Genomic DNA, 6,000 nt, shown 5'->3' with positions numbered 1-6,000 from the left:
TTGCTCCTATCGCTGCTCCTGTACTTCTTAGGAGCAGAATGGCTTTTGATATGACTTTACCCTTTGCTGGCCTCCCAAGGGCTGTGCCTGTCTTAGGTTGCTTCTGTCCTTCAGAGAGTCTTACCCGTCATTGGCTAACCAGCCATCCACCAGGGGGGCACACAGGCAGCTTGTCTGCCTGTCAAGTACGCTGCTGGTACATCTGCTCCCAGTATGAATTTAGCCTTTGCTGGCCTCCCTGCGGCTGTGCCTGTCTTAGGTTGCTCTAATCTCTCAGAGAGTCTTACCCATCATTGGCTAACCAGCCATCCACCTGGGGGCACACAGGCAACTTACTTGTCTGCCTGTCAAGTACACTGCTGGTGCATCTGCTCCCAGAATGAATTTAGCCTTTGCTGGCCTCCCCGCGGCTGTGCCTGTCTTAGGTTGCTCTCGTCCTTCACAGAGTCTTACCCGTCATTGGTAACCAGCCATCCACCTGGGGGGCACACAGGGAACTTTTCTGCCTGTCAAGTATGCTGCTGGTGCATCTGCTCCTGGTATGAATTTAGCCTTGGCTGGCATCCCCGTGGCTGTGCCTGTCTTAGGTTGCTCTAATCTCTCAGAGTCTTACCCGTCATTGGCTAACCAGCCATCCACCTGGGGAACACACAGGCAACTTGTCTGCCTGTCAAGTACGTTGCTGGTGCATCTGCTCCCGGTATGAATTTAGCCTTTGCTGGCCTCCCTGCGGCTGTGCCTGTCTTAGGTTGCTCTAATCTCTCAGAGAGTCTTACCCGTCATTGGCTAACCAGCCATCCACCTGGGGGGCACACAGGCAAATTACTTGTCTGCCTGTCAAGTGCGCTGCTGGTGCATCTGCTCCCAGAATGAATTTAGCCTTCGCTGGCCTCCCCGCGGCTGTGCCTGTCTTAGGTTGCTCTCGTCCTTCAGAGAGTCTTACCCGTCATTGGTAACCAGCCATCCACCTGGGGCGCACACAGGGAACTTTTCTGCCTGTCAAGTATGCTGCTGGTGCATCTGCTCCTGGTATGAATTTAGCCTTGGCTGGCATCCCCGTGGCTGTGCCTGTCTTAGGTTGCTCTAATCTCTCAGAGTCTTACCCGTCATTGGCTAACCAGCCATCCACCTGGGGGGCACACAGGCAACTTACTTGTCTGCCTGTCAAGTACGCTGCTGGTGCATCTGCTCCCAGAATGAATTTAGCCTTGGCTGGCATCCCCGTGGCTGTGCCTGTCTTAGGTTGCTCTAATCAGAGTCTTACCCGTCATTGGCTAACCAGCCATCCACCTGGGGAACACACAGGCAACTTGTCTGCCTGTCAAGTACGCTGCTGGTGCATCTGCTCCCAGAATGAATTTAGCCTTTGCTGGCCTCCCTGCGGCTGTGCCTGTCTTAGGTTGCTCTAATCTCTCAGAGAGTCTTACCCGTCATTGGCTACCCAGCCATCCACCTGGGGGGCACACAGGCAACTTACTTGTCTGCCTGTCAAGTACGCTGCTGGTGCATCTCCTCTCAGTATCAATTTCGCCTTGGCTGGCATCCCCGTGGCTGTGCCTGTCGTAGGTTGCTCTCAGCTCTCAGAGAGTCTTACCCGTCATTGGCTAACCAGCCATCCACCTGGGGGGCACACATGCAACTTACTTGTCTGCCTGTCAAGTACGCTGCTGGTGCATCTGCTCCCGGTATGAATTTAGCCTTTGCTGGCCTCCCCGCGGCTGTGCCTGTCTTAGGTTGCTCTCGTCCTTCACAGAGTCTTACCCGTCATTGGCTAACCAGCCATCCACCTGGGGGGCACACAGGCAGCTTGTCTGCCTGTCAAGTATGCTGCTGGTGCATCTGCTCCTGATATGAATTTAGCCTTGGCTGGCATCCCCGTGGCTGTGCCTGTCTTAGGTTGCTCTAATCTCTCAGAGTCTTACCCGTCATTGGCTAACCCGCCATCCACCTGGGGAACACACAGGCAACTTGTCTGCCTGTCAAGTACGCTGCTGGTGCATCTGCTTCCGGTATGAATTTAGCCTTTGCTGGCCTCCCTGCGGCTGTGTCTGTCTTAGGTTGCTCTCATCTCTCAGAGAGTCTTACCCGTCATTGGCTCCCCAGCCATCCACCTGGGGGGCACACAGGCAACTTACTTGTCTGCCTGTCAAGTACGCAGCTGGTGCATCTGCTCCCAGAATGAATTTAGCCTTTGCTGGCCTCCCTGTGGCTGTGCCTGTCTTAGGTTGCTCTAGTCTCTCAGAGTCTTACCCGTCATTGGCTAACCAGCCATCCACCTGGGGGGCACACAGGCAACTTGTCTGCCTGTCAAGTACGCTGCTGGTTCATCTGCTCCCGGTATGAATTTAGCCTTGGCTGGCATCCCCGTGGTTGTGCCTGTCTTAGGTTGCTCTCATCCCTCAGAGTCTTATCTGTCATTGGCTAACCAGCCATCCACCTGGGAGGCATACAGGCAACTTGATTGTCTGTCAATTACACTGCTAGTACATCTGCTCCCAGTATGAATTTAGCCTTTGCTGGCCTCCCTGCAACGTACTTTCCTGTCAATGACGCTGCTGCTGCATCTGCTTGTAGTGCTTCTCGATTCCTTCGTGGGAGCAGGCTGGCTTTTTGTATAAATTTAGCTATTGGTCGCTGCCCTACAGCTGTGCCTGTCTTAGGTTGCTCTTGTCTTCCACAGAGTCTTACCCATAATTCACTAACCAGCCATCCACCTCAGGGGCACATTTTTGGCTTTTCCCTTGGAGAGAAGCATGAGTTAGCCAGTTAGAAGTTATACCTATTGTTATTTCCTGCGCCTTTTGCTTTTGTTTAGGCAGGATTTATATATTACACCCTAGAATGTTATTTTACAAGTTATCTGCATTATACCTAGAAAACAATATGGAAAAAGTGGGAGACAGGTTTTCTGCTAAGCTTCAAATCACACATCTGTGAAGCAATAGTTACATGGGCTTGTTTGGAGTCAGAAAAATTTGTGGCATGTAAAACTATCAAAGAAAAATATTTTATTTTCAACTGACAGGTTGAGTATCCTTATCCAAAACGCTTGGGCCAAGAAGTGTTTTGGATTTCTGATTTTTTCAGATTTGGGAATATTTACATATACATGAGCTATCTTGGGAATGGAACCCCAAACTAAATGTAAAATTCTGTTATGCTTTATATATATCTTATATATACAGCCTGAAGTTAATTCTACAAACTATTGTAAGTAATTTTGCTCATGAAACAAAGTTTGTGTTAAGTACTCACAAGTGGAATTTCTTACACGTGATGTCATGTTGTTGCTCAAAAGGTTTCAGATTTTGGAGCACTATGGATTTCAGATTTTCAGGTTAGGAATCTGTAATAAGAAAAACAACAATTATATCTTTTTCTTTGTATGTGTTATAATATTCCTTATATTTCAGTTACATTACCTTTATATTTATCGAGGTTGCTTATCACACTGTTTAAAAGATCCAATAGTTTATAAAATTACATTACAAAGAAACAGTAGTCCTCTCCTCCCACATTTCACAAGTCTTATAGAAAAGCAGTCTCAACAATTGTAGCCTTCTCTTAAATAAACTCTGAGAAAAGGAAAAAAAACCACTTATCTGAAGAATGTAAAGTGCTTTTAATTACCAGGCCCAGAGAGACATTAAAATGAGACAGCAATCATGCCCTACTCCTCCCTTCTTTGAGCTATGTAGTCCTTTCCTGAAACTGCCTGTACAGCTCATTTCAGATGTATAATAGTATAAAACAACATTTTAAGGCTAATCTTTGTATGCATTATTTTTCACTCATTTAACATCACACACACACACACACACCCCTACTTAATGAATAACTGGAATACATGAATAAATGAATAATTTGAAACATATTTGAATAGGTAGAAAATAAAATGTAGTGTGCAATAATTTGCTCCTACAAAGGAAGTTGTAAAAATTTACGTAATGAAATACTTGCATGAATCTGGAAGCATATATGTTATTTGATGCCAGTTTCTGACTCTGCAGAAGTGGCCAGATTAGAAAGTGATGCTTCAATCACAGAACTCAAATGATCAGATCCATGAGCCAGTGGGTAGAAATCTAGAGCAGAAATCTCAAGGCTAAGAATCACCTTAAGAATTGAAAGGGCTCTAAAAAGTCTCCTTGATTTACCAAATATCAGAAAAATTATCATGTAAAATTGTTTCTTTCCTTCAAAACATATAAGTTAAATGGTTGCTAATTACTGGCTTTTGTTAATAACAAAGAAAAGCTTGCCTCTTGATGGCAACCATACAAAAAAAGGTAACAATAATGAACTTCAGTGTGAAATTAACCATAAGGAAAGTGAAGTCAAAAAGGGCTGAAAAATTACTGATAAAGTTCTGATTCAGACCCAGTGAAAATTAGGAAAGACGTCTCAAAGAATGAAGTGGGGTACCACCTGATAGGAAACCCAAAGCATGTTGAAAGAGGAGGCTAATATAAGAGGACAAGTAGTGCCGAAGTAACAGAGTCATAAATTATTCAATGCATCAGTGGAAGGAAACTTAGAATAAGTATGGGCCTAGCAAGTGGGTACAGATTAAAGAAGAGAAAATAAAAATCAAATTAGTGGAAAGATTGAGAAAACCAAAACCAAATATACTAGATATATGCAAGGAATTGTCTTTTATGGGAAACAAATATTTTACAGTGCCTGATATATAAGAATTGCTCAACAGTTTTTGATATATAAATAAAAGGATTATAATATAAAGTTTAGAAATTTTCTAGGGAATCAGGGTGAAATGATTAAGTGAAAGAAATTAGGAAATAAGATAAGAAAACTTCAGGTCAAATCAAAGAGGATGATAACTCATTATTCAAACATTAGAAGTTTAAGAAAAAGAAAATGGAAAATGAGAGGATATACATGAGATAATTAACTCAAGAAAATGTGCCAAGGCATAAGTTTCCAGTTTGAAACAGTTCACTTAGTACCTAGGTCAGTGGTTGAAATTAGATCCACATCAAAGAACATCGTGAGGACATTTCAGAATACCAGAGACAGAGAGCTCTTTTGAAGGATGCAAAACTAAAAAAAATCAAATTACAAGGATTGGTAAACATAGTCATGTGCCCAGACTTTTCACAGCAGTACTGGAAGTTAGATATCATACCTTCAAACTTCGGGGAGAAAATGGTAATAAGTCTAAAATTCAGTGCCATGTCAAGCTGTTAATTAAAAGTGTCTAAAATTGAGATATTTTCAGATAGCCTTGGTATAATAATAGTTACTTCTTGGCTGGGGAGGTCGCTCAGGCCTCTAATCCTAGCACATTGGGAGGCTGAGATGGGCAGATTATGAGGCTAGGAGACTGAGTCCATCCTGGTTAGCACAGTGAAGTCCCGTGAGTCCAAACTTACTGTGTTTGGAGAAAGAGAAAACACTGCAATCTTAATAAATGTTCAAAAAGATCTAACTCTATGCTCCCTACAAGAAACTCACATTAGCTATAAGGAAACATATAGGCTAAATACGAAAGCACAGAATAAGATTTTCCATTAAAAACGTAATCAAAGAAGAGCATAGGTGTCTATACACATATCAAACAAAATTACAGAACAGAGGTCTTGGGGGCAACCTCACACATCTACAACCATCTGATCTTTAACAATCTGACAAAAACAACCAATGGGGAAAGGATTCCCTGTTTAATAAATGGTGTTGGAAAAACTGCCTAACAATTTGCAGAAAACAGAAACTGGACCCCTTCCTAACACCTTACACTAAAATCAACTCCAGATGGATTAAAGCCTTAAACATAATACCTAACACCATAAAAACCCTAGAAGAAAACCAAGGCAAAACCACTTAGAACATAGGCATAGGCAAGGACTTCATGACCAAAACATCAAAAGCATTGGCAACAAAAGCCAAAATAGACAAACGGGACCTAAGCAAACTCCCGAGTTTCTGTACAGCAAAAGAAACAATGATTAGAGCGAACCCACAACCAACAGAATGGGAAAA

The 6,000-nt window shown here is 43.3% G+C and overlaps 1 long non-coding RNA gene across 2 annotated transcripts in view; it reads right to left on the bottom strand.

The window, feature by feature from the left end:
• Positions 1-2,236: 2,236 nt before the first annotated feature.
• Positions 2,237-6,000, bottom strand: part of LOC128931288 (uncharacterized) — a 685,153-nt gene continuing 681,389 nt past the window's right edge. The window contains exons 6-7 of one of the 2 annotated variants that reach the window (XR_013529173.1): positions 3,256-3,346; positions 2,237-2,740 (exon numbers count right to left, since the gene is read on the bottom strand). This is a non-coding gene — a long non-coding RNA (uncharacterized LOC128931288). Of the gene's footprint in view, positions 3,347-6,000 lie in introns of both variants that reach the window. The other variant, XR_013529172.1, reaches the window with a different exon arrangement.

This window comes from Callithrix jacchus, chromosome 18 (genome assembly GCF_049354715.1).
Source record: "Callithrix jacchus isolate 240 chromosome 18, calJac240_pri, whole genome shotgun sequence".
In the NCBI taxonomy this organism is placed as follows: Eukaryota; Metazoa; Chordata; class Mammalia; order Primates; family Cebidae; genus Callithrix; species Callithrix jacchus.
The sequence above is the reverse complement of the archived record's forward strand: the minus strand, read 5'-3'. Positions and strand labels throughout refer to the sequence as shown.